Source organism: Pteropus vampyrus, unplaced genomic scaffold (genome assembly GCF_000151845.1).
Source record: "Pteropus vampyrus isolate Shadow unplaced genomic scaffold, Pvam_2.0 Scaffold16, whole genome shotgun sequence".
NCBI lineage: Eukaryota > Metazoa > Chordata > Mammalia > Chiroptera > Pteropodidae > Pteropus > Pteropus vampyrus.
The window spans coordinates 9383298-9402408 of record NW_011888797.1 but is presented as its reverse complement, the minus strand read 5'-3'; the positions used below and the strand labels follow the sequence as shown (position 1 = coordinate 9402408).

The following is a 19111-nucleotide window of genomic DNA, read 5'->3' as shown; positions in this document are numbered from 1 at the left end:
AGTACTCACGGGTCTTCCAGGGAGGTTCGGATCCCCTGACTGGAAAGGGACAACCAAACACATCTGCCTTCTCTTCTAAGAGTCTCTGCTGCTGTGGGAGGACAGTGCTCTATCTACACCTGCTTCTCGGACTTCAGTGTGCTGCCAGTCACCTGGGGCTGCTGTTAAGTTGATTTTGATTCTGTAAGTCTAGGGTGGGCCTGAGAGTCTTCCTAGCAAAGAAGCTCCCAGTTGATGCTAATCCGCTATTGTGCCTGCCGTGGGTCACATTTTGAGTAGCAAAATTCTATTAGAGAACTGCCCTGTGGGGATCCTTGCTATTTTAAGTTGAGAGGAAACGAGGTTAAAAGAGCCCCATTCTTTCAACTTTTTTTTTTTTAAGTCAAGTTCAATTGGACCGAATATGGCCCATTTCTCTAGCTCAGTGTTGTAGTGAAGTCTGTATTGTCTCCACCAATCCTGAAAGAGAAAGGAGAATAAATTATGTAGAACGAGGGTTGCCTCAGATTTCTTTTGAAAAATTTTCAGTGCCTGATTTCTCAGGTATGTTTTTGAGACATTGTATTGGCTCCCAAGATGCACATACTACCCCCCACCAGCCTTTTACACCCATAGGGAGACTTGTATCAAACATACCTTCTCGTGAGTAAAATGTGACTCCAAACCCTTTCTGCCTGACTACACTCTTCACATTATAAAATCCAGCACTTTCAGAAGCAGGAATTCAGGATGCATTACAGGGTTAGTGTTACTGCCAGCACCCATATTGCTGTCCGCGATAATCTGATTTTTCTTTTTCAGAAGTAAGCATGCCAGACTTCCTCTGTGGGCCCTTCCTAGTAGAGTTCCTTCTCTGATGCTCAAATTCACACATTCTTTCCTCTGAACTAATATAAAGGCTGATAAGCTTCTGAGTCACACAGTCTGATAAAATGTTCTGCTAGAACTAAGTATGTCATCTTAATCCTATCTATAAGACTGTGATCCTTCTTCCTATGGTGGAATTATTGGACCTTTGTGTCTCTTAATTTGAATCCTGCGTAGATATAAAGCATAGGTTTCCTTATTTGACTTTGATGATTTGAGACAATTTTTTTTTCTCCTATTTCTTTGTTCCCTTTCTTCCTTCTTTCCTTTTTTTTTTTTAAGGTAGGGAAATGTGGATATGCAGGAGCATGGATAAAAAGATTCATTTAGCTTGCCTGTGGGTTTTCAAGGAAGCGGGGGTGGGGGGTGGGGGTGGTGGGGGGGTAGGGGGGGAGGAGGAGAGAGAGAAAGAGAAAAGGTGGCAGAGAGAGAGAGAGACAGTTTGTGAAGAAAACACAGAGGAGTTTGATTTCTGACCAGACTCTCTACCCAATTCTTAAAATTATGATCAGAAGAGGAAGAGATTCATTTAGAGTAGGAATTTATGAACTCTTCCTGTGGTTCAAAAGAAGTTTATAATGGTTCTACTCATGGGAGTTTGAGGTAGTTGTCAGTTTTTGTGACACATTGAAATTCTTATTTTGAGACTCTCTTTTCTCTGTTTTTCTCCTACTTTGTTCCAGGAGAGCAGGGATGTTTTTATCCTATCCTAAACTTGATTGAAAGATAGTATCATAAAGTAACAGTATATAAGATTTTATTGCATTCATTTTTTGATACTTGCCTAAGAATGAATGAATATTAACAATTTTGTGCCTCTAAAGAGCTTGAAAGAACTAAAATCTCTTAGTGTGATTTTAACAGTTACTTAGAATGCAGTATAGGGAGGTCTGGTGACTTAAAATTTAGGGCATGGGCTAGGAGACTAAAGTGGCATATAAAAATTGATTATGGACATGTAAAAGACTTAACAGTTTATAGAAAGTCAAGATTTGTTTTCTTATAAAAAAAAAATCTGTCTCAGTTTTGGACTTGGAAGTTCTTTTGTATTGGCAATGAGGTAATCCTGCCTTGGAGGAAGCTGAGTGGTTCTGCATAAAGGAAAAGAAAAGGTTGGGGTGAGGCCTGCCCCACCTCTCCAAATTTAAATGAGCTGGCAGTTTAAGGTGGAAGGAGAGAAAGGCGCATGTTTAGTGCTGAAGAAAAGGAAAAGTGACTTGACTTCTACCCTAAGAGAAGAAGAAGCTCCACCTAGCAGGTAACTCAGACCCCGGCGCAGCACAGAGGGAAGGGTCGGGTGGGAGAGCCATGTACCTGTACCTGCACTGGGCCGAGCTGGAGCGTGGGCCTCGCAGACCGTACTTGGAGATTTTATAAGCAGCAGAGAGCCGTTTCGACATGTCCGAGGGAAATGGAACCCTGAGGCAGCTGGAAGGTGGTAGGCCTCTAATTTTTGTTTTTGGTTTGTGTTTCCTTGAATGAATTAAAGAAGTGAAATATTCCTCTAAACACAGAACCCTTTGAGAATGTATTGTGTGCCTACTGTGTGCTAGGTGCTATACTAAAGACTCCATGGCCAAAAATAGATGAACTCTACCCCTGACAGATGTGGATAGAGGAAATAAGATTGGCAGGTACACGAATACCTGTGGTGATACCTGGCAGAAGTGGTTAATGCCCTGCAACAGACACCAGGCTCACAGAGGAAGGAGAGAGTCTGCAACATCGTAGGGGCTCAAAATCCACTTGACTTTGAAACCCTTATCCTTTCTCCCTTCAGAGGATCTGAACTAGCACGGTAGTAATTAAAAAATGAAAGCTTATTCGAGTTTATGTATAATTTTTCCTGTGTTTTAAAATCTTTTAAGATTCTGAATCGTTAGTGCGAGACTTTGTAAAGAACAGTGGCGCAAGGCCGGCATTTCGGGGAGGGAATGTGGGCCCTGGGCTGGTTCTGTGTTCATGCTTGGCTTCTGCAAGGGGCTCCAGAAGAAGTGGGGCAGAGTGGAAGCTTGGCTCACTCCCCTTGATCTTGGAGGTCAGAGTTTTTTTATTGCTTCATTTATGTTTAAAGAACCCATCTTAAACTAGTTTATCTCCAGCATTAGAAACTGGTGCTGGTGGTTTATAACTAACTCCACCCATCCCTGCCTTTTGCAATAATCTCTGTGAGTGATGATTGTGTTTCTAGAAGTAGAATGACAGAGAGAGAGTCCCTGAAGGCAAATACAGAGAGAGTATGCTGTACACCCCAGTTCAGACACACGGGGCTGGGAACTCCCAGAGAGAGAGAGGGAGAGAGAGAGGGAGGGAGAGAGGGAGGAGAGAGAACAACAGAACAGTCAGCTGAAGAGGAGGGAGGAGGGGGGAGGAGACCGGTCATTTTTAGATTTTTAAACTCAAGTGATTTGGGGGGGGTTCTCCCCACCCCAAACCCCAGTCCCCCATTCTGGCACCTCCTTTCCTACAGTTCACTGAAGTGCCTTTTTGCAGTCCAGGATCAGCCGACCGCTGAGTTTGAGCAGCCCGGTCTGACATGATGTACCTCTGGGTGAGTACGGAGTGCTGTGGGTGAGGGTTTGCACTTGCACATATAAGGAGTGGAAAGCTGTGAGATTCTGCTCTTGCACAAATGGCCTTCCCCACGGAGCACAGATTGCCACATCCCCTTCTGCTCACAGGTGTTAGGTTTTTAAGACCTAGCAGTGATTGTGACATTGGGATCTTTTTTTAAAAAATGTTGTTTATCTTGTTAGACGTAGGCACAAGGGTGAGCTCCCGGTCCCGGTGCAGTGCCATCCTCTGGGCTGGCTGGTGGGTTTGGAGAGGGCAGACGGGCCAGGTGAAGTGCGCCGGTCCCTTCGGGAGCTGCAGTCTTCTGGTGGGTCGGGATCGACCTGTGTTTGTGTTGGGGGCACTGACTTTGATGATCAAACCATCTCTTTAGATACTGAGAGCCAATAGGTGGCATGATTCTTAATAAGGAATAAGCTTTATAAGTTTTTATCTAATCATTTTTATTGTCCTTCACAATAGTCTTGTGAAGTAGGTCACTGTTGTTATTAAAATTTTATGAAGGAAGTAATTAAGTCACCGAGTGACTTGCCCATAGTTAGAAACCAAGTCTGTAGCAGCTAGAATAGTAATTAATAACCAGACATTTTAAATCATTTTATATTTGCCTAGAACTTAATAACTTACATTATTTTAATTTATTGTTAACTATGGCATTATAATTTAGGATGGAGGGAAACATACTGGGACTGGAGGGGTTTTTAAATTATGAAATGTGATAACTTTTAGGAGAATGACAGGAGAGATGATACAATAAAGAAAAAAAAAACCCTGCTTTTAGTTGTGAAAACAAGAACATCTATAGTTTCTTGCAAAGATGGCGGTCCTCTCTTGAGCAGACAGCTGTTGTGTGTTGCTAAGGGAGCCTCCTGGATGTGATGCCTTTGGCTACTAGCCAGCTTTTGAAAGTTTCACTTTGCCCTTTGCCCTTCAGCCTAGATGTCTGGAATTGCAGAAACCTACTTGGCTCAGGAAGGCTAAATTTATAAATATCAGAAGGCAGAATTTTAACTAGGTTTACAGAGATAGAGCTTGGTCACAGAGAGAGAGAGAGAGAGAGAAAGTGTGTGTGTGTGTGTGTGTGTGTGTGTGTGTGTGTGTGTGTGTGTGTGTGTGTTGGGAGAGCGTTTTCCTGCTTCTCCCTTTATATTTGAATATGACCTTGAAATGTAGTTTCCTCCCTTCTTTGATTCGTTTTAGTAGTATTTATAAGAAGTAAAAGAACTTTCCTGACACATTATGTGTTTTCAGTAGTTTTCATCTCCCTGTGAACTAGGCATCTGTGTCTAGGTCTTTGCAGCTTTGTTGGTGGGACTGATCAGCTATCTGTTGACCAGAGAATGGATCTGTCTGTCTTTGGATCGTTTGGAAGAGGAGTTATGAAAGGAAGCAAATTGAATTAATCTCATTTCCACTCATTTATGCTCGATGAAAGCAGACAGTGACAGTCTCCTCAGTTATTTCCTTTGTGCTTATATTACAGTTGTTTGTTTCAGTCCCATTCACTTCTTAGTCCTGGAACAGAGCTTCCTAACCAAAGTACCACGTGTTGGACTGAGATGTATGGATGCAGAGGTAACTTCCCCTTAGCCCTCGGAGCAGCCAGGTGGGGCCTAGGAATCCCCTGGTCACCAGGAACACGTGCACTCTAGTTTGCTTGCCACTTCGTGCCATTCGAATATCACTTTCTGTATGTGCCAAGACAGTTGAACGTTTGGGCAGTGCTATCAAGAAGGTACAAAGTACGTTAGCTCAGTCTCTGTATCGTCGGCATCATCTAGCCCAGTGCCCCACACATGTGTTGAATTCAGTGAAGATGTCCAGAAGGAGCCGTAGCTGCATAACATCCAGGTAAAGAGACGGAAATCTAGAAGCTCAGGTAGTGAGTGAGAGGCATGGAGGAGGAGCTGTGGAGAAGCCGACTGGACAAGGAATGGGAGATCTGGGTTTGTTTGGGCCAGTACCCGGCCACGTGACACTGAGCAATCTTTTAACTGTTCCAAGCCTGTTTCTATATCCGTAAGGTAACAGAACCTCTTCTAATTCTAAAATTCTGTGGAGTGAATTTTGTGGAGCAGTACAAATACCAGAAAAACACCCAGTTGTGCAAAAATTTTGGGGTTCCGGAAAACATGAGATAGCTGTGAAACATGTGTTACCTCCATTTGATGATTGCTTTGGTATCAGCAGTGAGTTAAGTGCACTCTTTCTGAGCATTCTAGAAAAATGACTCAACTGTGTTCAGTTGTCTCTGAGTGGGCAGACATTTTAGAACCTGTAGCGTTGGAGAGTAGAAGTCACAGCTCATCCCAGTGCTTCCGTATGTGTGGTGAGGTGCGGCTCATTTATTTGCTCCCGTGTGTCTCGAACTCTGAGATAGAATGCCATCTTGTGCTCTGTACGTGTCTCTTTGCCAGATCTTTTCCCCCCTTTCCTATTGAGTCACCCTCCTTTTTAGAGAATTTAGTAGCATCTGTGGACAGCATGGTACGGTGCAAAGAATTTGGCTTTTAGAGACATTTTCAGTTGCGTGGCTGTGAACAAATGACCTAACCTTTCTGAAACCTCAGTTTCTTCATTTATCACATAAGGAAAATATCACCTGTCACGCAGGAACGTTGTGAGGATTTTAGATAATCTGTGAAACATGCTTAACATAGTGGTTGGCACATAGTAGATGCTCAGTAAATAACTACTGCAAGCCAACATTTTGCTTAGAGCATTGGCATAGACAGACTGCTCACTGACCCAGAGCGATTTCTCTTGTGTAAGGACGTCTTTGAATTCACGTAGGGAGGACTTTGATAAACACAAACTAGTTTTATGTGAAACATGTCTCCCTGTAATCAGGATTTTCAGTACTTGCGACTAGAGAAACCTCATTAAAGTCACTTCCTAATGGAGAACATCCCCATTGTTTTTTCTAAAAAAATTTTTGGAAGGGTGCAATACTACCAAGCAGTGATTCTCTCTCTCCTCTCTTCATTGCTCAAAACAGGGAGGGAAGGAGGGGTCACACACATGATACTGACGGAACTTATTCGTTTCATGATTACATAATTTATGCCCAGTAAACAAAATTATAGGCCACTTATTTAAATTCCCAGAAGTCAGGATGTGTTCTCCCTGTCTGAGTTCATCTTAGCTAGACTGGTACTGGGCTCTCTGCTCATATTCTATATGAATGAACTGGATTTCTTTTTGAACTATTGTTTTGTCATGGTTTAACCTTGTCTTCTTAATAAATTAGTTCAGCCAGCATTTGATGAATGCCTATAACGAGCAGAGACTGTGCTACCAGCTATTACATACCCAAAGATGATTAAAGACATCTGTGTCTTCAAAGAATTTATACCAGCGATAGAGAATATGTGTGCACAGATGATAATGATTTTTGTATGATGCTATTCAATTAAGTAAGTGCTTTTATATGTTATGTTATTTCATCCTCACAGCAGTGCTAAGGGCTAAGTATCTCGATTGTACAAGTAAGGAGACAGACAGTGCATTACAGTTAGTAAATGGTAGAGCCGGAAACTCAGTCCCATCTTTTTCTTTTTTTAACTCTGTGGCTCATTTCTTTTCACACTGTCCTCTTTTGGGAGAAGCTGATGTTTTTGTTTTGTTTACATTAAGTAATAACATACATGTTAGGCATATACCTGGAACTTAGCTGTTATCTTCATTTTACAGACCAGAAAGTAGAAACTTGTGTGCTAAAGTCGCACAACCTAGAATTGGCAGAGGTAGGATTTGAACCCTGGTCTGTCTGGCCTCAGTTTATTATAATACACTTTTATTTGTTCAGTAGTGTCCGGCTTATTGCCACCATTCAGCATGATAACAGGCCAGAGCAGAGAAGTGAAAATAACACGTTAGTAAACTGTATATACCTTGATTTTCTAGATTGTGAAACAGATATGATAGTTCTTGGAAGAACATTAATGGAATAATCTTAGAAAAATGTGTATCAGACATTTAGAAATAAAGTAGTGACTGGTGACTTTATCATAAAACACGGAGAACATGGACTGTGAGTCAGAAGACATAGTTTTTGGTCTTGGTGGCACCGTTTGTCAGTGTATGACCTTTCTATCATTAGTTTCCTAATCGTTAAAATGGGACTATTAACACCCAGCAGATTATTGAGATAATCTATATTAAAGTTTTTTGGAAGCATTTTGTACTAAGTAAATATAAGGTGATGATAATAATAACAACAGCTTATTATTCAGGTTACAGGCAGGCTAATCTTTTAATGCTCACAGTTTGTCACTATTTTGCCATTCTAATTGGTCTACACAGAGGACTAGACTTGATAGAAAATTGAGTTATCATAAAATGTAGAAACAATTTAGTTCAGGTAACATTGGAGGCCAGATACTGTGAATTGATACTTGGCAGTGAAAAGCCATTAAAAGATTTTAAGAAGGATTGGAAGTTGGCTGAAGTGGAGTTTATAATTAGATTTGTTTTTTAAAAAGATATCTATACAGATTAGAGGGGAGTAAGAGTGCAGAGAGAAGTTAGGCGATTGCTGTGTCATAGTCTAAGTGACAGGATGATAATGACAGCATGTGCTAGAGAGTAGAACTGTATGAGGGATGTTCAGAAGGTAAAATGACCAAGATATTGTCATGATTTGGAAGAGGACCAGAGTTTTGTTTTTTCATTTGTTTTTGTAGGAGAAAAGATGAAGGGGTTCATGAGTTTGATTTTGAATTTAGTATTTTTATTTAACTTTGAGATGTTCAAGGGGAAATACTGCTTAGATAGTTGGCTGCCTAGGTCTGGAAATAAAGCAAAGGTGGAAGCTTAAGCTATAAATTTGTGAGAAATCTGCCGACAATAGTAATTGGAGTTGTGAGCAGGTATGATCGTGGCTTAAGAGGAGAATGGCCTGCAGGGAAAAAATGTAGAGCAAGAAGAGAAGTTAAAGCCTGGTAGAGGAGGTGAACCCTCAAAGGAGGCAGGGAACACGATTCCAGAGAACTTGTGTTGTAGGAGGAAAACCAGGGCACTTAGGACATTAAGATAGAAGAGTGGCAGGAAGAGAGAACTGAAGTGTGCCCCTGGGTCTAGCAAGGACCTGGGTAGGTCCTTGATGACTTGTACAAGAGTCGTTTCTGTGGACTAATGACGGCAGCCGCCTGAGAGTGCAGTCAGTTGAGTTTATGGGAAGGCGAGGAAGTGGAGATAGAAATAGTGAGTATAAACAAGTGTTGGAAAAGTTTAACTCTGAAGTAATGGGATGTAGAGACTAGCTAGAAGATTATGTGGAGTAGAGAAGGGTTTGTTTTATTTTAAATAAAAGAGACTTGATCACTTAACATGTAAGAGAAGAAAAGGGATAATTGCTCTTATGCTTTGAGATGGGATTGGCTTTAGGAGCAGGGAGCCAACAGGAGGTGAAGCAGATAGGGGACAGAAGAGCTAGCAGCATCTAGGAGTTAAAAAAGGTCTTTACAGAGGAGATAGATAAGCAGAGTGGGTGAGGAGTAGAAAGGGTCATTGATTTTCTAAGCAGTAGTTTGGTGAAAAAGCATATTTGTTTCAGAACCTTATATAATTCCATGTGGCTTGTATGTGTGGGATGAGTGGAATAGTGGTGGATAAAAAATTTAAATTTAGAAGCCAGAATATCTGAATAGTTTAAGATATTTGTTTGTTTGTTTGTTTATTCTAATAAGGAGCCATTGATAGATTTTTAAGCAGGATCAGGTACGATCAGATTTACATATTAGAAAGATAACAAGAGCCTTCTATTATTATTGCAGAATTTGTATTTATACTTTGGGTACAAGTGGTTCGATGCAGTTTTAAAAGCCCAGAAAAATTTAAGGGGCTAAACAAATCATTATATTAATAACATGAGACTCAAGCAGTTAACACAGTCATTGATGACTACAGTGTGCCGATCACTTTCTAAGGGGTTGGGAAAGAGCACAAACAAGGCCGAGTTCTTTTCCCTAAAGAGTTTGTATCTTTTAACTGAGAAAAGAAACTGTAAACAACTAAGCAAAGGAGATAATTTCAGGAACTAATAAGAGTTATAGAGAAAATAAGGTAATATGAACCTAAGTGCTTTAACTAGGGTGAAAAAGGCCTGAATGATAAAAAAACACCATCTTGTCAAAATAGGGGAAGAAAGCATTACAGACAGGAGCAGCAAATAGAGTCCTCAGATAGGAATGCATTTGGGGTACTCAAAAAGAGGGGTGGTGTGGTTGGAGTGTAGAGAGCAAAAAGGAGGTAGGAAGATAAGACAGGAGAGGTAAGTGAGGGCCAAATCATTCCCCATGGTAGCCCTTTGAATTTCGTTTTGGTTAAAATGGAAAGGTATTGGGAGATTTAAGCAGGAGAGTGATTTTCTTTAGGAAAAGTGATAAGGAAGGTCAGGAAGCTGTTGCTATATCTAAGCAAGAGGTGATGGCTTAGACTCTGGAGGGCACTTTGATAGAACTGAAGGTGGCTTGGGTGTGTGGAGAGACGAAAGAGGGATCTGGGTTATTCAGCTGCTGGCTTGAGGAATTAGGGTGGAGGGGCCATTTTCTTACAACAAAACAGAAGGAATGCTTAATGGTTTGGACTTGTTAAGTCTGAAATATCCATTAGACCGGGAGGGGCGGGGCGGCGCGGCGGAGAGAAGTTCAGTGGCAATTTGATATGAGTCTGGAATTCAGAATAGATATGTGAGCTGGGGGTGTAAGGTTGAGATTCATCAGTGCATATTTAGAGCTTTGGGAGAAAATGTGACTAGAGAATAGGGCTGAGGCGTTTCAATAGAGGACTGAAGGATACCGAGAATTGGGTAGGGTAGGAGGGAAACAAGGCAAATGTGTGATATCACAGACTCTGGAGAAGAAAGTACTGGATTTGTATAATTTACGACCAAATAATTGGCCATTGGCCTTGGTAGGATGTTGGTCATTGGTGAACTTGGTAAGAGTCATTTCACTTGGAATGATGGGGATAAAAAACCAGTCGGAATGGCTTGAGTTATTAATTGGTAGGTAAGGATGAGACAGTGAATATTGTTTAGTCAGGGAGTGGAACAAAGAATTGGGGCAGTAACTGGATGGATATGTGGGTTTTAGGGAGGATTTTTAAGACGTAGGCGATATTAAGACGTGTTTTATGTCAATAGGAAAGATCCAGTAGAGGGGAAGAAATTGAGAATGCTGAAGAGGAAGAAGCTAATTGGAGGAGCATAGTATGTTAAATCCAGCGCAAAGTATGTTACATCCAGCACACAGAAGGGGGATTGGCCTTAGATAGGGCCAGAAGCACTTTTTTCTGGCAGAGAAAGGACAGCAGAGTGTGGGTTTGGAGCCAGATAGGCTGGTGGCATTGGTTTCAGGCAGAAGAGGGAGTCCTCTGATTGTTTCTGCTTCCTTTATAACATATAGAAAGATGAATGTATCTGAAAATGGTAGTGTAAGGGAGTGGAGAAGTATGGCAGATATGAGAAGACGACAAGGTGTAAAATAGTAGTCTTAAAAAAATGGGGAGCGAACTCACTAGAGAGGTATAGTAGGCTTAAGAGCTGTGGTCATAAACTTGATCTGAGTGGTGGCAAGTCAGTGGCAAGTCAGTGATTTTTTCCCAGCAATCTTCTGTCGTTTAGAGGTAAGAGAGGAATAAGTAGCTAGATGGATTTAACCAGGAGTTGAGATTTTACCAGATGAGTTAGGCCAAAAGAAAAACGGGCAAGAGAGTTAAGATTTTTTTAAAAGACTGTGTTTACAGTATTGGACCCTAGAATCTACACTGCTTAGGAGGGAAGTAAGAACATGAAGAGGAGAAGGTTTAGTGAAAAAGTGATAGAATCCACTTGTAGATTAGAGCATCAAGGAGGAGGAGAAACGCTGGTGTGGGGCAACTGCTCGAGCAAACCAACTTGACGGTGTGAGAGTAGAATGCGTGCTATGCTTGAGATTTTTGGAGATGGTGTGGTTACTGGTGAAGTTAATTCTAGGACATGATGTTAGGTAGGTGGTTTAGGAGAAGTGGTGAAAAAATACAGTTGATGCCAAAGACATTAAAACAACTAGGAAGTCAAATTGTTGAATGAATCATCTGTGTGGATGTTGAAGTCATCAAGAATGATAAGACTAATAAAGGGGGTAAAGACAGGGAGCCCTGTGCTAAGACTTGAGCAGGTTGGCAAGTGATAGATGTTTTAAAGAATCTGTAATCTGGGTGGAGGAAAGGGAAGTGGTTTGGAGGTTGTATTGGAAAGCAGGGAGGATACCTGTAAGGTCTAACACTAAATGGTAATGGGGGAAAAAGAGGTGCTTGCCCTCGCAGAGGTATGTGATAGATAGGAGAAAAGTTTTTTACTGCAGAGGAAGTAGTATTCTCAACGCCAGCAGAGTTTCCTTTAGAGCAAAAAGGTGAAGGGAACATCACAGAAAAGAGAGTAAGTGTATGCGGAGGACAGCTTATGACTTCAAGGGCTCAGGAGGGCAAGGAGGAGCAGGAGGTGGGATCAGATGAGTGGACATATAGAGATGTATGGGGTGAGCCATCTGGAAGGCTTGGACTCCTGATGATGATCGAGGTGAATGAGGTTATGAGCCAGGCTGGAACTGTTCCGGGACACCCTTGGAAAAACAGAGTAATTAGTTAAACCTTTAAGCCAGAGAAATAGTTCTCAAACTATAGAATGCATAGACTGCCGAGCCCCACCTCCACAGTTTTAGAGTCATTAGATCTGGGTGGACCTGGGTATTTACATTTCTGATAAATCCCAGGTGATGCTGATGCTGCTGGTCCAGACACCACACTTTGAAAACCATTGTTCTAGAGAAACTAGTTTTGGCTATGTAAGCAGCCGTTAACTGTAGCTCAAGAGGATGCGTGGCCTGGATAATGGGCAGAGGTTTCTTTGGGACAGCTGTGTCGAGCATCTCTTTAAGGGGGAAGTGAGTATATGATCATTTCTTTTGAGGGGTAGCAGTTTCTAAGTTCAGTTTGATTATCAGCAAACATTTTTTAAATATTTATTTTATGCAGCAAAATGAGGATACCAAAAGTTGTAACTTTTTTTTCTTTTTCCTAGAGATAATGGGGTAAAAGGACACAAGTCAAATAGATAAATAACTGTACATTGTAGCAAAGACTACATGACAGTCAGTACGTGGTATGGGCAGTTGTCAACAGGAGTTCAGAAAAATGGGCAATCGCTAAATACGGGATTGGTTGGGAAAAGTTTCTTGAAGGGAGGTATAATTTAAGCTAGATTCTGGCAGGACCGAACAGAGCCAGGCCAGATGGAGAACTGGCATAAGCAAAGGTACCGTGTCAAGAATGAACATGAAACTTGAGACTACTCAAGTCCCATCGCTTTCATCCTGACCCAAGCCACCATTATCTCTTGCCTCTATTATTATAATAATTTTCTAACCTCTGTTCTTTTCCCCCAACCCCCTCCCTGAAGAGAGAGTGATCTTTTTAAATATCACATTATATTCCTCTTCTGCCCAAAACTCTCCAGTGGCTTCAAATCTCATTCACGATAAAAGTCAAATACCCTACCTGGGCCTATAAGGCCCTGTGTGACTTGTTCCCCTGGCTAAGTCTTCGCCCTCATGTTCTCCACACTCCTGGCCGTTCTCTGACATACCAAACACATCCTTGCCTCAAAGCCTTAGCACTTGCCTGCCCTCCTGCTCTTTCTCCACATATCAGCACAACTCCCTTATTTACATGAAATCTCTACTCAAATGTCATGTTATCATGAGCACCCTGTATAAATAGTAATTCCCTGCTCCTTTGTGCAATATTTCCCATCCCCTTTCTCTATCTTTATTTTTCTCCATAACACGTCCCACTATTTGACTTTCTCTGTATTTGTTTAATGTCTTTCTCTTTCAATGACAGTGTAAGCTCCATGAAGGCACTAGTATATCCTCTGTGCCCAGAAAGGTGCTTGGCACATAGTAGGCACTGATTGGACATTTGTGGGGTAAAAAGAGGGAGGAAGGAAAGTCTGGGGAATAGTGAAGAGACAAATATCGGTGGAAGAGACAGAAATGGAAAAAATGATTTGATGGACAGACCAGATGATCTTGAATACTAGATCACTATTCTGTAGAAAATAAGAATTATTAAAAAATGTTTCAGCATAGCAGTACTTAGCTTTCTTGCAATCGTGCTTTGTAATTGAGTTCCGTGGATAGGATGCTTTGATGAGGGACTTGAATCAGGGAGATGAATTACTGTTGTAGTCATTCAGGTATGAGGTAAAAAGGCCTTGGAAGTGGATAAAATTTTTAAGTGGAGATGAAAGCCTTGTGCGTGAATGCTGAAAGATGATAAGCTTCCAGTTGTTTAAGAAAGCTGCCTTGTTTGATATGTATGTTTTAATACTGTTTGTTTTAATATGGCATTTACCTTAAACAAGTATATTTTGTTATGTTTCAAACCAGAATATGGAATTTTGTTGTTTTGAAATTTATAAATTAGGGAATAAATTTGTAACCAGTTAAGCAAATATTCAATTTTGTAGATTTTCAAATTGTACGTTTAGGAGGGGTAGAAAATCAACATGGTCAAAGCACACATATTGGCAAAGGGAGTAGAGAGGCAGGGCGCCACAACTCCCAAGGCACATGGTGTCCTCATTTTGCTGCACAAGATAGATATTTAACAAATGTTTGCTGATAATCAAACTGATCACTTAGAAATTGCTATCCCTCAAAAGAAATGATTATATACTGACTTCCTCCTTACACTGTCAAAGTCAGAGATTTCTGACGCAGCTGTCTTGAAGAAACCTCTGCCCATCACCTCAGGTCCTTTCTCTTTGCAATGAATAAAGTACATTCATATTAGGAGTTACAGTCTTCCTTCACTAGCTACCTTTTGCCTTCTTGGTTCTGGACATGTGTGCTGCTTTTAAAACTTGTGATCTGGTTTCAAGCGTTGCCTTCTTGTTTACAGTCAACCTTCTCCTCTGAATGTGAGCTTGTTGCTCTTCACAAATGCTTTTTTTTTTGAGATAACAGATTGTACCTGTAATAAAAGGCCAGCATAGAATAGATGCTCCACAAATATTGGTTGAATGGTTATTTAGGTAATCTTTGTATAATGAACTGTGTATGTAGCAAAGTGTCCAACTAAACTCTTGGGTTTTGCTACCACTCAAATCTGTAGATTCTGTACGATTTTGTGTATTAACTCATAGGGTGTCTTACTTGCTTATTTAGATTTAGACCATTAAATCAGAGGGGAAAAAACATCAGAGTCTACCTTTTATTCTTTAAAATAACTGTCAAGTTGTTGATGTAAGAAACCTCCAAACTTGTAGAGAATTTTTATGAGTTCGAGTCAAACAGATATGCCTGGAAGCAAGATCTCAACAGACTGAGAAAAGTGTTTCCGAGAATAATAGTTTTTAGTTTCTTTTATGCATGTGAGATTAAGGAGGGAAGTAAGGAAGATTAGGTGAAGGTGAGAGAAAGCAAGACTGGGGATCAGATTACCGGATAGTTGAGATAATGTGCTCTCTTGCAGGCTTTAGAAGGGGGGGTCTGAAAGATGTACAGATATTAAAAGGAAGGGCCTACATAGGAGCATTTCAAAGGTGTGTTAATCTAGATGCACAGAAGCAGTGGACAGGGCTTGCTGAAGGCAAAGCCTTTTTGTAAAGCAGTTATGTTCCTGGAGCGTGACTACCCACCATGGCCTCCCCAGTTAGGGATTCATGATCAGATCACCATGTGAGGTTACTTTCCATGGAATCCATTTTTTTGGTCCACAAGTTGTTTTTCCTGAGTGTGAGAACTCTTTAATCACTGGCCGTTTTAGCCAGATTGTCATATCCATGAAAATCAGAAATAACTGATTATAACTGATTATAGCTTTATTGTGTCTTACATCATAGTCTGGTTACAGTTCTCTTCCTGGCTCAGTCATTAACCTGCTGTGTGATTATAACAAATCACAAGATCTCTATGCTCTTATGTCTCATCTGTAGATGGGGACGATGTTACTTCCCATTCGCATTGTTGAATGCTATTCCTCAGATAAACTGCCATCTAAATAAAAATATTCTCAATAATTTAAAAAGCAGTATATTTTTTGCTAAGAGTAGTTGGAAAGTCTTACTAAATTTTACAGTTCAAAAGCAGATGGTGCAGTGAGAGGGCACATGTTTGGAACAATAATTGCTATTGTGTGTGTGTTCCCCTCTGCTATATTTTATTAATTCTGGATGTTTTTATCCTTTTGTTTTCTTGTTTACTTTTATTAAATTAAGTTTATCAAAAATAAGTTTCCCATACTCACTGGAAGTCAAAATCATAATTTTGCACATGGCTCAATACCATGTTGCGCTGGTACTGGATGTTTGCAGATTTCATCCAAAACCAGAGACATTTTCAAGATTGTTAAAAACAGTTAGGCTTGGAAAGGAGAAGAGAACAGAAATTCCCAGGTGCCTCCTGTGTATGAAACACTGGGTCAGGTCCTTTCACAACTATTATTTTATGTTCCTTATTTTATTTTACGATGTGGAAGCGAGAGTCAAAACTCAGTAGTCTCGACCAATATGCTGTAATGCTTTCAAGCAGTGGGATAGGCAGCCTCTGTGACGGTCCCCGTGATGCCCACCTTCTGGCATGCCTGCCCCTGTGCAGCCCCTGGCCTTCGAGTGCCGCCTGGACCTAACGAACCACTTCGAACTAACAGAATGTGGCAAAAGTGATGGGATGTCCCTTCCAAGATTTGGTTACAGACGCTGTGGCTTTCATTGTGGGTGCTTGCCCTCCCTCGCTCTCTCTACAGGTTTTAAGACCAGAAGTGAGGTGCTTCTACAGCAAAAATCTAAAATGTGGGAGTGACTTTGGAAATGGGCAGTGGACTTTGAGGGGAGCGTTAGTGAAAGAGGAGAGTGCCTTTAACATGTTATGTTTGTTGTTTGTAAAATTTGGAACTTTGTTCCAAACGAGGGCTTAAAGGAAAGGGGACTGAAGGAAAGGGGACCTTTGTTGTGGCAGAAAGGTTAGCAACACTATGTTAGTAGTTACATGGAAAGCGGAAGATGTGCCTAATGGACTGAGAGATATAGCTACGTAAATTTACAGGTAAAACATTGATGTTCTTGAAAATTCTCATCCTTCTTGCATGGCAAATGACGGTAAAATTAAGACATGAGTTCCTAGCAAAGATCTATTCAAAGGTACTACCAGGAGAATGGTAGTCTAAAGATGAATCTTAGGGTGTGGCTGTAAAACATTTTGTTAAGAGCCTAGAAAAATCAAAGGTAGTACCTGAAGAGTTGCACAAAAGGCCTCTCCGTCAAACACTGGGGCCATTTTAGCAGGAGCAGAAGGTAGAGAAGGATTTATCTTGTCGCCGTTTGTGGGCATATACACAAATGCAGTGTGTGATGCAGTGAATCTTAAGGAGGTTCACAGGAGGCCCACTCAGCTAGGACTGAAAAGGAAAAGAAACAGTTCAAAATGAAGAGGCTGTTGAACCCCCAAAATTATTCTGGCAGGAAGCAGGCTGAGAAAGCTCTCGAGCTGCTAACACATGCTACCTTTCATGAAAAAGGAAAGATGACTCACAGGCAGGAGCCATGGAGCATTGTTACTGTAGCTTTGCGATCTAATCAAGGAACTCCCAACATTTGCCTAGCTGGATTTCATTTTTTCTTTTTTCCTTCTATTTGTGTGTTTGTTTTTGGTTTTGTTGTCTTTTTTCGCCCAGCTAGATTTCAGAGTCACTATGGATCAGTGAGTGACTCCTTTGTGCCTCCCATTCCCCCCACCCTTTTGAAGAAGTTATGCCATTTGGAGATTACAAGAGAATTCAGAGTAACAGAAACCAGAAGAGGGCAAGTAAGAGGTGCCCTGCCATTGAGGCCAGCCTCCCCATGAATACCTTGTCTTTTGCTAAATTGTACACTTTTTTGGCTTTTGTTTACAGGTCTTATAGTTACCATAGTATATGTGAGAAAACGGGAGAAGCCAGGGGATTTCCCACCTCTCCATTATCTACTTTCAACCGAGGTATCAATAAACTTGTCCTCTCTCCTATGACTCTACACGAAGCACGTGCATTCTTATATAAGGCCAACCTCCCAGTTCTGTACTAGGTCCCCTCTCTTCTAGCCTGTTGGGACAGGGACTCAGCAATTCTCTGCCCTTTCTGGGGTCATCAGGTTTTCTCTCTTTGCTAGATTATAGATTAGTCCCATTAACATACAATTAAGCTTTTTTTTTTACCCATTTAAAAATAATACTCTTGACTTCACTCTTCTGCAGCGATTGCTGAATTTCTTTTTTCCTTTAGAGCAAAACCCTGTAGAGTCGTCTGTATTCGCTCATACCAGTTCTTCTCCTTTCCTTCTGTCTTCAGCCTGCTCAGCTAGGTTTTCATTGCACCACACCCCGGAAGTGGCTCTTGTCAGCATTACCAGTAACCTCCGTACTGCTGAGCTGGGTGGTCAGGTCTCAGTGCTCCTCTTAACCTGACCGGTCTGTGGGACATCACACTGCGGAGGGTCATCCCCTCTTCTGTCGCGTGCGTTCTCGGGTACTTCTAGGACATCGTACTCTCCTGGTTTTCTTCCTACCGTATTGGTGATTATGTCTCAGTGTTCACATTTTAATACTGAGGACTGAGTCTTTGGACCTCTTTTCTTGATTCTCTTTTATTTACTGATTTCGTCTCGTCTCATTGTGTTAGCTCTCAGTTAACCGGGACCAGTAGCCGAAACCATTTCTCATCTGGGCCCAGTGGGCTCTCTCATCTTTTTATACTGTTTAACTCTTATGAGTAATTTAAGAAATAAGTGGTAGTGAAAAGCAAACTTTATTAGAACTATGAAAAATATGCATTCATAAAACTAATTACATATCACCCCTACAGTGATTACAGATCACATTTGAATTTTTAAATCTTTTTTGCAGTACTTCATGGTTTTCTATCCTTTTTATATCCCTTTTTTTTCTTCCCATTCTTCAAGTCTCATGCTTATGGTTGAGAGAATAGGCATTTTCTTCCTAGTTCTGTATTTATTCCTGCAAGTTCATTTCTCAACTGTGTGAGGAACTGTCTTATTAATTTGTAGTCTTATAATTGAAGCTTTTCCTGTAAATAAAAGCATTCGCTGTGCTAATATCAACCACGTTGGGGAAAGTAGGCACAGGCTGTCCTCCAGTCACTCTTTTCCAAGTCTAGATTCTAACTCTTAACAACGCACCTGTCCCTCCTTTACCTTAGTTAATAATACAAGGTCACTTCAGGTTTTTTTTTTTTTTTAACAGGTTTTCGAATCTATTAAAAGTTGAGAAAACACTGAGCCAAGAAGAGCGTTAACAGTTTTTATTAGGACAGAAAAAATCATCGAATCTCTTTGAAATCCAAACAATGTGCTCTTGATTTCTCTTCCTTTTCTGTCTGTGAAAATGCATTGAAATTCAACCTTATTCTTCCTAATAGTGCAAACTAAGGCAAGGCTTTTGCTGAGTAGTACTTAAGCCAGTCTCAAACTTGTTCTAAAATCGTCCTGTTACATTTATGCTGTAAGTTTTAAGTTCTTCGTCAGTGCGTGTACTGCTTTGACCCTTTGTTGTGATTTGCTCCTTTTGTAGATCTGTACCTGTGTAGATCTGAATATTCCAAATGTTTGATGTTTCACAGACACATCCTGTCC

At 40.9% G+C, this 19111-nt stretch overlaps 1 protein-coding gene across 13 annotated transcripts in view; it reads left to right on the top strand.

Moving 5' to 3' along the window:
• The window catches only part of RBFOX2 (RNA binding fox-1 homolog 2), a 252781-nt gene that overhangs the window by 108923 nt on the left and 124747 nt on the right, over positions 1 to 19111 (top strand). The window lies entirely within an intron of this gene.